The 15193-nt window shown below is 38.1% G+C and overlaps 1 protein-coding gene across 3 annotated transcripts in view; it reads right to left on the bottom strand.

The window, feature by feature from the left end:
* ADIPOR2 (adiponectin receptor 2) overlaps positions 1 to 15193 on the bottom strand; it is a 125707-nt gene that overhangs the window by 75553 nt on the left and 34961 nt on the right. Inside the window, exon 1 of one of the 3 annotated variants that reach the window (XM_039236326.1) lies at positions 3581 to 3749. The exons of 1 other annotated variant lie outside the window; for it this stretch is intronic. The gene's annotated coding sequence lies outside the window, so the exon portion shown is untranslated. Of the gene's footprint in view, positions 1 to 3513; positions 3750 to 15193 lie in introns of those variants that run through there. One more of the 3 variants, XM_039236327.1, reaches the window with a different exon arrangement.

A 15193-nucleotide genomic window follows, 5' to 3' on the forward strand; every position in this document is an offset into this window, starting at 1 on the left:
TAGCAAATCAATGATGTTCATTTGCAGTAAAAAGTCCAGAAGGGTATTTTGAAAACCACCAAAAAAAGCACTCTATAGAACAATGATTGGTTGGATCTCTTTTTTAAAAACAACTCTGCAACATAAAAAGGAGCCCCATTATAATCAGATTTTAATTAATGACAGTGTAACAATACTGGTTCAACAATCGTAACAATTATGCCACATTAATACATGTTATTAATATGGGGAAATAGAGAATAGGTGATGTGGGAACTTTCTATACTATCCATAGAAATTTCTGTAAACCTAAAACTGCTCTAAAACAATGAAGTCTATTAATTTTTTAAAAGCCTGCACATGTAAACAGATTTGTGAATAAACATTTGTATCAGCAAAGAGGTGGCAATTGCTATATCAAACTATTAACAGTGGGTTTCTACAGAGAGTAAAACTGGAATAAAGCATGTAACAAATTTCTACATCATATACACCTGGACTGTCTAAACTTTTCTACACTGAGCGGAGAGGCTCTGTACATCTTGGGAGCCTGGGTCCTCAAACCAGACTGCATGGATTCAAATCCCAACTCCACCATTAATTAGCTGATAAACTTAGGCAGTTAATTTCTCTGTACCTCAGTTTCTTCATCTTTAAATATGGATACTAGTACATGCCTCTACAGAGCTGCTACAGTAAGCAACTTGATACATGTCAAGTACTGCAAAGCATAGTTAAGTGCTCCCCACCACCATCAAGCATCTATTATTCCTGATTTTATCTTTATCTTAACCGGTAAACAAATCAGGAAAACCTGGTTCATCCAGCACCTTTCCAGTGAGCTCTTTTGATGTAGAAATACAAATATATTCAATAGCAATGTAACAATAATCTGAGTGTTGGGGCACCTGGCTGGCTTAATCGGTAGAGCATATAACCCTTAATCTCAGGGTCTTGAGTTGTGCTCCACAATGGGCATGGAGCCTACTTAAAATAAAATAAACAAATACATAAATATAAATAGACAATGAGGTTTTTTTAACCAGATTACAAACCAACACTTAACAATATGAGCCCATTTATACAAAAACAACTAACAGATTCTATAAGAATACCAAAAAAAAAAAAAAAACCCTTCTGAGTGGTGTGAGTCTAGACAATTTTTACTTTCTTCTTTATACTTTTCTGATTCATTTTTAACTTTTTTAATGTTTATTTTTGAGACACAGACAGAGCGTGGTGAGCAGGGGAAGGGCAGAGAGAGAAGGAGACACAGAATCTACAGCAGGCTCCAGGCTCTGAGCTGTCAGCACAGAGCCCAACGTGGGGCTCGAACTCACAGACGGTGAGATCATGACCTGAGCCGAAGTCGGCCACTTAACCAACTGAGCCACCAGGTGCCTTTTCTGATTCATTTTTAACTTTCTACATTATATACACATGATTTTCAATAAAATGAAATAAGAGTCAGCAAGCTTTTTCTATTAAGGGCCAGACAGTACGTATTTTAGGCTCTGCAGACCATATGAGTCTCTGTCCCACTACTCACTCAATTCTACCTTGCACTGCAAAAGCAACCACAAACATCAAAATGAATACAGATAGCTATATCCCAAAAAAACTTAATTTACAAAAGCAGCTAGCAAAACTTGCCCTACAAGTCACAAAGTCTACTGGTCCCTGAGATAAAGAATAAAATTATTTTGGGGCGCCTGGGTGGCTTAGTCGGTTGGGCGTCCAACCTTCGCTTAGGTCATGATCTCGCGGTTCGTGGGTTCGAGCCCCCCGTCGGGCTCTGTGCTGACTGCCAGCTCGGAGCCTGGAGCCTATTTCAGAGTCTGTGTCTCCCTCTCTCTCTGACCCTCCCCTGCTCACGCTCTCTCTCTTCTAGAAATAAATAAAAATATTAGAAAAAAAAAAGAATAAAATTATTTTCACTTTGGAAAACATGATGCAATTTATACCAAAGAAAGTACATCAGCTAAACTGATACCATTGGTGGAAAAAAAAAATCCGTTTACTTATTCATAGTCTAGGAATAGAAAAAAGACAAACTCTTTTAAACTCTGGAAATCCTTTTCTCATCCCTCAGATTCAGGTAAGAAGAGAAAATTTGCTACTAAATAGCCTATAAAGTGTAGATATAAACATATACTGGTGGGTATGCAGTTACAAATAGACGCTAAAAGAAATGTCTTTCATATTTAAATCAATCTAAAATGTTTTCAAAGTTGTAGTAATTCACCACCAAGCAGCTGCCAACGCATGTGCAGAAGTCCCAACTACTGATGAAATTATTTCAGTTACAGATCATTACAGTCAGCACTCTGACAGATTTATGAGAAAGCATGAAAACGTCTATGAACAGCAGAAATGAAATTTCTATAAAATAAAAATTATGAAAATTTTCATTTCTATGAAATGAAAAAGTAGAAAAAATCTATCAAATTCTAACAATAAGAATCAGAGGGTGGTTAAAAAGAGACGCACAGGGGCCTTAGGATAAGAGAACATTTCAAACTTCAGAAATAACAGCTCAAGATCTCCCCTCCAAAATTAAAGCTTCCCGTTGAAGGAAATTATTTTTAACATCTCACTGAAAAGTTTTGTGATCAAATGATTTTAAATGTTGCAATAGATTTCTTCAAATTTTAGACGGTTTCTTGGGAATGGGGGCACTCTTTTTGGAAGAGATCTAATGGGGTTAACATAAGGCTGAAAAATCCAGAATCTAAAAATAAGAATATTAAAAGGCCAGTGTACTAAAAAAAATGCCAACAACCTGCACTGAAGTCATGATACCCAGTAAAATTCCAATCTGACATTTGAATCCTTCTACCAAAAGTCACAGTCGAGCTGTCTCATAAAGTCAAATTCCAGAGACAAACGTACTTGTATTTAATGTCAAAACCCGGGGTGGGGGGGGGGGGGAGGAAGTTACCTATCAGTTTCCAATCCAAACTCTCTCGTGGACCCTTAGAAGAACTGATTTAAACCCTGTCAGCATCAGTTTTAAATTTAAAATGAAGCAAGCAATGACAGACGAAAAGCCAAACCCGTCTTGGGAAAACAGGGCCCAAGATACTAACTATCCCAAGTAGGTTGCCTGAAGCGCCACCAAAGAAAACGTAAGGAAAATCTTCCTACCCCAGGAACTAGAAAAGTAGCACTAAGCAGATCCCATTCGAAGCCTACCACCAAAGAAATTCCTAGAACTAATAACAGAGACAGAAATGAAGAAACGGAGGGCAGATTCTTTCGGTGGGCAGTAAAGAAGGGCAACTGCACGCGAAGGGGAGAAGACAGTGCTCCGGACGCTGTGCCTGGAGGGGCGAGGCGGGTGGTGGTCGCCAGGCGCCAGAGACAGCGGTGGAAAGGAGGGCGGCTCCAGGCCCCTCTCAGTCGGCCCCCCGGGCCACAGCCCAGCACGCCGTGCAGAGCGGCGGGTCAGGTAAGGAGGCCGAGCTGAAGGCTGCGACGGAGCGCGCGCTCCCCGGCCCGCGCCGGGGACACTCTCCCCCTCCGAGCCCTCACCTCCTTCTCGACCCCGGGCTCTCCCTCTTCGCCCCTGAAACGGCGCTCACACTCCAGAGACCCTCACCCAGAGCTTGTCGCCGCCTTGCCGCACGTCTCGGACTCCTCGGGAACCACAGCTGAGGGGAGGGGGAGGAGGGGGAGAGCGGAGGAGGGAAGGGACCGAACCCGGGTTAGCCGCGCAGCTGCCGCCGCCGCGATACCGCGTCTAAGATCCTGCTCGAGCCGCCGCGAACGCCGCCGCCGCGTCTTCCCGCCCCCACGACTGCACGTCGCCGTGACGCGCATCGCACGAGGCAGTTCGAACCAATAAAGCCACAGCTGGTGCGCAGGCGCGCTGGCCCAAACCGGAAACTGCTCTTCTGACCGCTCTAAACGTGGTTGCATCTTGGGAGTTGTGGTTCGGCCAGGAACTCAATGAAAACAGTACTGAGCATGAAGGGACCAAGAGAAAGTGCTCCACGGGCGCTCACACAAATCTCCTTCGTTTTTTTTCTCCCATCGAAAGCGGAAGCAGTTTAGATTAGAAGAGGCAGGGGCCCGCCCCAGCTAGGGGACGCTTTTTCCGGTCTCTATGGATACGGGTTACACACCTTGGGCAGAAGCCAAAATTTGGGGATTTAGGCTGTTCCGTGTTTCTGCCAACGGCCAATATATTGCTAGGCGTCGTCTGTGAAAGCTTCCGAAATAAATCCGAGAGCATTAGCCAAGTCTTGTGCAAAACAATAGTGTTTATTACCTTGTTAAGGTATTATGATTTATGCCCTCCTTCTAAACAAATGTGAACCCACTGACTTTTAAAATACATGTAATTCAGACTAATTTGTAAAATGTTTTTAATGTTATGGCAGATCAGAAACTAATTTGTCATTAAATACAGTGTCAGTTTCCCAGAGTGGGTGAGTTTCTATTGAGCTCTAACTTCTAAGAAACCAAGAATGGTTTGGTTACGTATTTATTCTGTAAGAAAAGAGAGTACAAGTTCTCACCCACCCCACCCCACCCCGAGCCAAAAGTTCGCTTTTTCACTAACCGAAAGAATTTTTTAAAAAATAAAAAAAGGTTTTCGCTTTTCCGAATTGGTCGTGTTTCTTTGCTTTTCTCCTTGGCTTTGGAAAGGCTTCAATGAGAACATTGTACTTTCGGATAGCCGGGTCAAATTGGTCCGCATAGAAAAATGTTTTTCTCACCTTTAGTTCTAAGATGAATTTATTACACTCTGAAGAGGTAATTGCCTTAACTGTCAAAACTCTTGTTATTGATTTGAGGAAATCCATAAGCTTTCAAGAACACTTAATGCCCATACCTTGCTTGACCTTCCCTGAACCACAGCAGGAGAAAACAAAGAATTCTGGAAAAACCTGCACAGATCTCATATCAAAAGGCCTAGAATCTAATGTATGAGGAACCTGCCCCCTAAAAAAAAAAGGGAACTTTTCAAGCCTGGAAATGTAAATTCTAAGAAATGATTAAAGTTACTAAAATCACAAGGGGCATGAATAAAATGCTCTTTATACTGATATACTAGGCCACGCAGTTAAGGTTGCAAGAGATAAAATTAATGCAAATAAATTTATAGAAATTAAAGGAATAAACTCCCTTCAAGGAGTAGTTCACACTGAAAACATAAATTACCTTTTTTTAAGTTTACGTAATTTGTAAAAGATATAACAATAAAGATTTCTGTTTTTCCAGGTAAAGACATAAAGCCTTTGAGATTGAAATCAAGGAAGGTATTCATATACTTCCACAGCATATTAGAAGCAAAATACAGACACCTTTGGATGGCAAATTTGACCCAGTATACCAAATCATATAGGGAAAAGGTGAGAAGAACAAGAGCCTAAGGCTTAGTAAAAGGTCTGCTAAAGGGGACAGAGCTATATAAAAAAGACCATTAGAAAAGAGATTGTTCCAAGACCTCAAATCTTTTCTCAAAGCATTCTTCTCTCTTAACGATTTGCTTTAACAAAATGATTTATCGAAGAAACTTCCTCTGGAACAGCCCATTGTGTTCTGTGAGAAAGAGTGTTATTTTCCCAACCAAGATTTTACCTCTCATTCTCTGTCACCTTGATCCCATTCCCAGATCACTGCTGCCACTTCCTAATGCTCACAATGATAAACCACATCATTCCCTCAGAAGGCTCACACCTTCTCAGCTAATGAGGGTGTTGCCCACATACTTACTTCACTTGAGGGACTTTCCCCTGAGGCCCATGTCTATCCTGGCTTCACCCATATCTCTTAGCTAAATGTCACCATTAAATGTTCCAAAGCAGATTTCTCAGGCCTCTCTCCTGGGCTGTGCTTCAGTTATTAATCTTTATATATTATGACTCACTGTTCAGGAACCAAGGTGAATTCAGTACAATTCTATATCTTCTGGTGTCAGCTGTGGATCTTTAGAATCTCTGCTCTCTCCATTCTTAGAGTGTCACACTTTCCCACCACAGGAGAGTGGAGTTCTTCATCTTCTGCAGCACCAAGAAGAGAGTCTCTTCCACCCCTAATCCCCATACCAGTCACCAATGACACAACAGTGCCCTATGGCAGAGCTAGTCTGATGTAGGCATCTCTACAATTATCAGATGTTGTTGACAAGGAGAATGCATCACTGGTGAGTAACATCCATGCTCTAGTTGTAGCCATCCCAGAATGAGGCTTCAGTGACATTACAATATGTTGCCGGAATGATGATATTGGACTTGAAGGAGGAGCAGGCTTAGATTCCATTGTGATATGTGAGTCAATAGCCAATGGGAACTGAAATTGTACCTCAAATCACAAGCAAATGAAGGTGCAGCTTTCAAATTCTAAAGGGTAAAAACAAAAGTACTCTACACTCCATTGTGAACTTAAACTTGAGTTCACAACTGGTTTTTGTTACTTCTATAAAGAAAAGAAGAATTATTTCATTCATTGTCTTCCTAATCAGAACAATTGCTATTTTCAAGAAGAAAAAAAAGGCCAAATTATCTGCTAAAGCCAAAATTAGTAGTCTTCTTTGAGAAAACCGTTTCTATGAATTTCCCAAAAGATTACAAAGGAAATCAGCTTCATTATTACAAAATACCTAGAACCAAATAAACTCTTCTTTTCTCCCGCAAGATCCATAAGCTTTTGAAATATGAACATTAGAACTGAAGGGAAAAAATCTGGACAATATAGAAGTTGGACCATAAAAAAAGATAAACCAAAAGAAAAAGCAAGGAATGTCAAATCAGTCCCTGTGCCTGTGTCATATATATGTTGTAGGAGAGGAGAGATTGTGTGTCCTCTTAAGTTCCTTGGCTGGTGTATGAATTAAACTAACATAAAATAGATTAGGAGAAAAGCATGCAAATGTATTTAATATTTTTATGTATACACAATAATCTTCAGAAAGAAAATGAAGACCTGAAGATGATTTTGGACACAAAAGTTTATATACTTTTTACACAAAACACGAAGAACTCTAGGTATATGGCAAGACCAAGGGACTTGCACTAAGAACAACAAACTATAGGACAATGACTAAGAACTATGGTGGGGAAGCTAAGAGTTACTTTAGTAGGTTGCTTTTGTATATGTCCACTTGGGCATCAAAACCCAATCTCTGATGATATGAATGTTCTTCTCAAGTAAAGGATATCAACTAAACCTATCATGGGGATCATTTCACAATGTATACATATATCCAATCATTATGTTGTTCACCTTAAACTTTTACAGTGTTAGGGGCACCTGGGTGGCTTAGTTGGTTAAGCATCCGACTTTTGCTTAGGTCATGATATCACGGTTCGTGGGTTCGAGCCCCGCGTCGGGCTCTGTGCTGACTGCCAGCTCAGAGCCTGGAGCCTCTTTCAGAGTCTGTATCTCCCTCTCTCTCTGACCCTCCCCTGCTCACGCTGTCTCTCTCTCTCTCTCCTAGAAATAAAAAATAAAAATATTTTTAAAAAATTTAAAAAAATAAAAAAAATAAACTTATACAATGTTAAAGTGTCAATTAGATGTCAATAAAACTGGGAGAAAAAAGAGAATGTTTTCTTCCTGGTACAGAAAGGCTACCTTTCTCATAGGAAATTTATGGCCTGTTTTTAGATAGAAAGTGGTAGGATAGCCCTTCGTGTGGTTGCATTGGGATTCAATGGTGTTAGTTGATTTAAAAATAATCTAGTAATCTTGGAATGCCCGCATGGCTCAGTTAGTTAAGTGTCTAACTCTTGATTTTGACTCAGGTCGTGATCTCACAGTTCATTAGTTCGAGCCCCACATCAGGCTCTGGGATGATAGCACAGAGACTTCTTTGTATTCTCTCTCTCTCTCTTTCTCTCTCTCTGCTCCTCTTCCACTCATGCATTCTCAATCTTTCTCTTTCAAAATAAATAAACATTAAAAAAATAAAAATAGGGGCGCCTGGGTGGCTCAGTTGGTTGGACGTCCAACTTCACATGGTTCATGGGTTCAACCCCTGTATGGGGCTCTGTGCTGGCAGCTCAGAGCCTGGAGCACACTTCCTATTCTGGGTCTCCCTCTCTCTCTGCCCCTCCCCCACTCACACTCTGTCTCTCTCTCAAAAATAAATAAACCTAAAAAAACTTTAAATAAAAAATAACAATAAATAAAAATAATCTAATAATCTATATGGCAAAGTTAGAATGAAAGACATAAATATCTGTATTCTTGCTTATTGAAATTAAAATGATATCAAATATATATTGATAAATATCACATTAGTCTTGGATTTGGAAGTTTTCGAGGAGTCCATTTTAAACACTTAGAGAAACATCACAACACACTAAATTCCCATTTAGGCCACATTTTTGTAAAGTTTAAAACTGAAGATAAAGAGCAGTATAAACATCCTCATAGCTACATAAATTACATTGGCAGCTCCACAAACACAGGTTAGGTAATATAGTCCTGGAGAATGAGCATACGACTGAGAACTTCATTACCAGCTATTCTGCTAACTGACTTCCTGTTTCAAGCTTTAATATCTTCATCAGTGATTTAATATCTTCATCAGTGAAATGAAGATGTCTATTAATACATTTTTTTAATGGACAGAGAAAAGAAACACACAACTTTAAGAATGTGCATGCTGGTGGGAAGGAGTGGAAAATAGGTCTGAGAACTAAGAACTTACTAAGAACTATTGGTAATAGTTCATATCTCCTCTATGGACAAAGATAAAGCAAAGTTTAACATTTATTAACCTTGGGTGATGTGCACATGGATGTGGATGAGAGTCTTCTTTAAACATTTTTTATAGTTTATAAAAATCAACTTTATTGAAGTACACCTTACATACAATAAAATGCACCAATTTTTTGTGCACAGTCCAAATAACAGGGTTTTTTCCAGTTTTATTGAAGTATATTTAACAAATAAAATTGTAAGATATTTAAAGTTTACAACATGATTGATTTGATATACATGCACATTGTGAAAGGATTCCCCCCTCTGTGAGTTAATGAACACATACATCACCTCACATAATTACTTTGTGTGTGTGTGTGTGTGTGTGTGTGTGTGTGTATACCTCACATTTCCTTGATCCATTTATCCACTGATGAACACTTAAGTTGTTTCCACACGTTGGCTATTGTTAATAATTCTGCAGTGAACACAGGAGTGCAAATATCTTTTTAAGATAATGGTTTTGTTTCCTTTGGATATATATCTAGAAGTGAGATAGCTGGATCATATGGTAGTTTTACTTTTAATTTCCTGTAGAACAACTATACTGATTTATATTATTACCAGAGTATACAAGAGTTCCCTTTTCTCTACATTCTTCATAGCAATTGTTAGCTCCTATATTTTTGAGAATAACCATCCTAATAGGTGTGATGTTATACCTTGTAGTTTTTATTTATATTTCTCGGGGCGCCTGGGTGGCTTAGTCGGTTAAGCATCCGACTTTCACTTAGGTCATGATCTCGCGGTTCGTGGGTTCGAGCCCAGCGTCGGGCTCTGTGTTGACTGCCAGCTCGGAGCCTGGAGCCTGTTTCAGTCTGTGACTCCCTCTCTCTCTGACCCTCCCCTGCTCANCTCGGAGCCTGGAGCCTGTTTCAGTCTGTGACTCCCTCTCTCTCTGACCCTCCCCTGCTCATGCTCTCTCTCTCTCTCTCTCTCTCTCTCCTAGGAATAAATAAAACATTAAAAAATATATATTTATATTTCTCTGAAGATTAGTGATATTGAGCTTTTTATGTATTTGTCATCGATTTGTATGTCTTCTTTGGAAAAATATGTATTCAGGTCCTTTGCCCGTTTTGATATTGGGTTACTTATTTTTTTACTATTGATTTGTAGGAGTCCCTTCTATATATATATTTTTTAAGTTTATTTATTTATTTTTGAGAAAGGGAGAGAAAGTGCACACAAGTCAGGGAAGGGCAAAGAGAGGAGAGAGAATCCCAAGCATGCACTGTTAGGGCTGAGCCCAACTCAGGGCCCGAACCCACAAACCATGAGATCACAACCTGAGCCAAAATCAAGAGTTGGACACTTAAGTGACTGAGCCACTCAGGCTCTATATTTTAGATATTGACTGCTTATCAGATATGCGGTTTCCAATATTTCATACCCTTACATAGGTTGCCTTTTTGTTTTGTTGGTGGTTTCATTTGCAGGGCAGAAACTTCATAATTTGATGTAATCCAACTTGCTGATTTTTTGCTTTTGTCCCTTTGCTTTTGGTGTCAAATCCAAAAAAAATCACAGCAAAGACCAATGTCAAGGAGCTTATCCTCTATGTTTTCTTCTAGGAGTTCTATGATTTCAGGTCTATGGTAAAGTCTTTAATACATTTGGAGTTGATTTTTCTATATGGTGTGAGATAATGTTCCAATTTTATTCTTTTGCATGTAGATATCCAATTTTTCCAACATCGCTTATTTTTTATAATTAAAAATTTTTTTTTCATTTTATGGAGGGAGAGAGAGCACATGCAAACAGGAGAAAAGGGCAGAGGGAGACAGAAAGTCTCAAGCAGGCTCCACACTCAACATGGAGCCCGATGCGGAGTTCCATCCCATAGCCCTGGGATCATGACCTGAGTCAAAATTAAGAGTCAGTTGCTAAAGCAACTGAGTCACCCAGGCACCCTTCCAACACTGTTTATTAAAGAGACTATCCTTTTCTCATTGTATATTCTTGGTTTTTTTGTTAAAAATTAATTTACAGTGTATGCATGGGTTTTTTTCTGGGCTCCCTATTCTGTTCTATTGATCTATGTACCTCTTTTTATTCCAATCCTATACAATAACATATAGCTTTATAATATATTATATGTTATATATACATATGTATATATTTGTTCTTCTTGCTCAAGATTGTTTGGCTATTCAGTATCTTTTGTGATTGCATACAAATTTTAGGATTGTTTTCCTATTTCTGTGAAAAATGCCATTGGAAATTTGATAGAGATTATATTAAATCTGTGGATCACTTTGGATACTATGCACATTTTAACAATATTGATTCTTCCAATCCATAAGCATGAAATATCTTTCCACTTATTTGTGTCTTCTTCAGTGTTTTTCATCAATGCCTTATAGTTTTCGGCATAAAGAATTTTTACCTCCTTGATTAAATTTACTCCTAAGTATTTTATTATTTTTGATGCTATGATACATGAGACCATTTTCTTAATTTCTCTTAGTCTATTAATATATAGAAATGCAATTGATTTTTGTATACTGATTTTTTTTATCCTGTAAATTTGTTGAATTCATTGATTAGTTCTAGCAGATTTTGGAAGGAATCATTTGGATTTTCTACATATAAGGCCATGTCATCTACTCATAGAGACAATTTCACTTCTTCTGGATGCCTTTTATTTATTTTTCTTGCTTAATTGCTCTAAGACTTCCAGTACGTGTTGTATAAAAATGGCAAGAGCGAGCATGTTTGTCTTTATTCCTGATCTTAGAAGAAAAGCTTTCAGCTTTTCACAATTATGATGTTAGTTGTGGGCTTGATATAACAGCCTTTATTGTGATGAAGTACATACCTTCTATACCAAGTTTGCTGAGAGTTTTGTGAAACGTTTTTTCTGCATCTATTGACATGTCATATGATTTTTATCCTTCATTTTGTTAATGTAGTGTATCACATTGATTTATGGATGTTGAATCATTCTTGCATCTCTGGAATAAATACCACTTGATCATGGAGTTTGATCCTTTTAAGGCACAGTCAAATTCGGTTAGCTAGTATTTGTTCAGCACTTATGTTCTTTGTGAAATTGGCCTCTAATTTTCTTTACATGCAGTATCCTTGTCTAGCTTTGGTTTCAAAGTTATGCTGGCCTCATAAAATTAAGGAACTGTTTCCCCCTCTAACTTTTGGAAAACTTCAAGAAGGATTAATATTAATTCTTCTTTAAACATTTGGTAGAATTCACTAGTGACGCCATCTCATCCTGGATTTTTGTTTACTGGGAAGTATTTGATTACCGATTCGATCTCTTTACTAGTAATTGGTCCTCCAGATTTTCTATTTCTTTATGATTCAATCTGAAGAATATATCCATTTCTTCTAGGTTGTCCAATTCATTGGCATATAATTGTTCATAGGAATTTCTAGGAATTTATCAATTTCTCCCACTTCTTCTAGATTATCAATTCATTGTCATATAATTGTTCATAGTAGTCTCCTTTTTTATTTTAAAGTTCATTTTTTTAGTTTGAGAGTGGGGGAGGAGAGAGGATCCCAAGCAGGCCCACATTTGGTGGTCTTGTTCATAGTAGTCTTATGATCTTTCGTGTTTGTGTGGTAACAGTTGTAACTCCACTTGTATTTATAATTTTATTTGTTTGCATTCTCTATCCTTATTTTGATAAATCTAGATAAAAGTTTGTGTATTTTATTTATCTTTTTTTTAAATGTTTTTTATTTATTTCTAGGAGAGAGAAAGAGACAGCGTGAGCAGGGGAGGGTCAGAGAGAGAGGGAGTCACAGACTGAAACAGGCTCCAGGCTCCGAGCTGGCAGTCAACACAGAGCCCGACGCTGGGCTCGAACCCACGAACCGTGAGATCATGACCTAAGCGAAAGTCGGACGCTTAACCGACTAAGCCACCCAGGCGCCCCTATTTTATTTATCTTTAAAATAAACCACTCTCAGTTTCATTTATTTTTTCTATTATCTTTTTAGACTCTTATTTTCCCCATGATTTTTATTGTTTTCATCCTTCTACAAAGATTGTTTAATGGAGATCTTTTTCCTTTTCTAAATTGTTTATTTATTTTTAAGAGAGAGAGTGTGTGTGTGCACAAGCAGGGGAGGGAGAGAGAGAAGGAGAAACAGAATCCCATACAGGCTGTGCACAATCAGTGCAGAACCTATGCAGGGCTCGAACCCACAAACCGTGAGATCATGACCTGAGCTGAGATCAGGAGTTGGATGCTTAACTGACTGTGCCACCCAGGAGCCTCCTTTCTTTTTTATCGTAGGCATTTATCACTATGAATTTCCTTCTTAGAACTGCTTTTGCTGCATCACAAAAGTTTTAGTGTGTTTATTTCCATTTTCATTTGTCTCAAGATATTTTTTTAATCTTTATTTATTTTTGAGAGAGAAAGAGAGAGAAAGTGTGAGTGGTTAGGAGCAGAAAGAGGGAGACACAGAATTCAAAGCAGGCTCCAGGCTCTGAGCCATCAGCACAGAGCCCAACACAGGGCTCAAACTCACAAACTGTGAGATCATAACCTGAGCCAAAGTCAGACACTTAACCAGCTGAGCCACCCAGGCACCTCTCATTTGTCTCAAGATACTTTTTGATTTCTCTCTTGATTTATTGACCCATTGGTTGGTTGTTCAGTAGCATGTTGTTTAATCTCCACATTTTGGATAAGTTATTCAGTTTTCTTCTTGTAATTGATTTCTAGTTTTACATCATTATGATCAGAAAAGATGCTTGATATGATTTAAATCTTCTTAAAGTTTTTAAGACTTGTTTTTTGGCTTAGGGGCACCTGGGTGTCTCAGTCGGTTAAGTGTCCAACTTCAGCTCAGGTCATGATCTCGTGGTTCATGTGTTTGAGCCCCTTGTCGGGCTCTGTGCTGATGGCTAGCTCAGAGCCTGGAGCCTGCTTTGGATTCTGTATCTCCCTCTCTCTCTGACCCTCCCTTGCTCATGCTGTCTCCCTCTCTCTCTCTGTCTCAGAAATAAATAAAAAACATTAAAACAATTTTAAAGAATTGTTTTGTGGCTTAAAATAAAATCTATCCTGGAGAAGTTCCATGTGCATTGTGTATTCTGCTGCTATTCAATGGAATGTTATGTAAAATGCCTATTAGATCTATCAGATCAAATATGTAGTTTAGGTCCAATGTTTCTGTATTGATTTTCTGTCTGTATGTTCCATCCATTGTTGGAGGTGGAGTACTGAAGTCCCCTACTATTATTGTATTGCTGTCTATTTTTCACTATTAATATATTAATATTTGCTTTATATATTTAAGTTCTCCTATGTTGAGAGCATAAATATTTACTAATGTTATATCATCTTGATGAATTGACCCCTTTATATAATGGCTTTTGTCTCTTGTTACTGTCTTTGGCTTAAAGTCTAATTTCTCATATAAGTATAGTTTAGCTGTATTTTCTTTTGGTTTCCATTTGCATGCAATATCTTTTTCCATCTTTTCACTTTCAAGCTATCTGTGTCTTTAAATTTAAAATGAGTCTCTTGTAGGCAGCATAGAGCTGGGTCTTGTTTTTATGCATTCAACCACTCTGTATCTTTTGATTGGAGAATCTAGTCTATTTACATTTAAAGTAATTATTGAAAGATAAGAATTTACTATTGCCATTTTGTTCACTGTTTTCTGGTTGTTTTATAATTTTTTTGTTTCTGTTGTCCCTTCCTTTGTGTTTTAATGATTTTCTTTTTTATTAAAGTATAGCTGACATACAATGTTACATGAGTTTTCAGGTGTACATGTGATATGATTATTTTCTTTCAGCACCATGAATCTATCATGACACTCCCTTCTGACTTGCAAGGTTTCTGCTGAAAAATCTGCTAAAACTACCATGGGGGCTCCTTTGTTCATAACAAGTTGCTTTTATCTTGCTGCTTTTAAGATTCTCTCCTGTCTTTAACTTTTGACAGTTTAATTACAGTGTCAGTTGGTGTGGGTCTCTTTGGTTTATCTTTTTGGAATGCTCTTTGTTTCCTGGATCTAGATATCTGTGTCTTTCTCCAGGTTTGAGAAGTTTTTAGCCATTATTTCTCTGAAGAAGCTTTCTTCCTTTTTCTATCTCTCATCTCCTTCTGGGACCGCTATGATGTTTATATTTGTATGCGTGATGATATAAGTCCTTTAAAGAATCTTTACTTTTTTTCATTCTTTTTCCTTTTGCTCCTCTGATTGGATGAATTCCACTGCCCTGACTTCTAGTTTTGCTGATCCTTTTTTTCTATTTGATGTAGCCTTTTGTCAAACCCCTCTATTGAAATTTTCAGTTCCATTAGAATATTCTTCAGCTCTATATTTTTTGTTTGGTACATTTTTAAAAATTTGATTTATTTTTTTAGTAATCTCTGCACCCATTATGGGGCTAGAACTCACAACCTTGTGATCAAGAGTCTTCTCTTCCAACTGAGCCAGCCAGGTGCCATGTTTGGTACTTTTTAATATTTTCAAAATCTTTGTTAAAATTCTCACTTTGTTCATA

Source organism: Hyaena hyaena, unplaced genomic scaffold (genome assembly GCF_003009895.1).
Source record: "Hyaena hyaena isolate Hyena2069 unplaced genomic scaffold, ASM300989v1 scaffold_108, whole genome shotgun sequence".
NCBI lineage: Eukaryota > Metazoa > Chordata > Mammalia > Carnivora > Hyaenidae > Hyaena > Hyaena hyaena.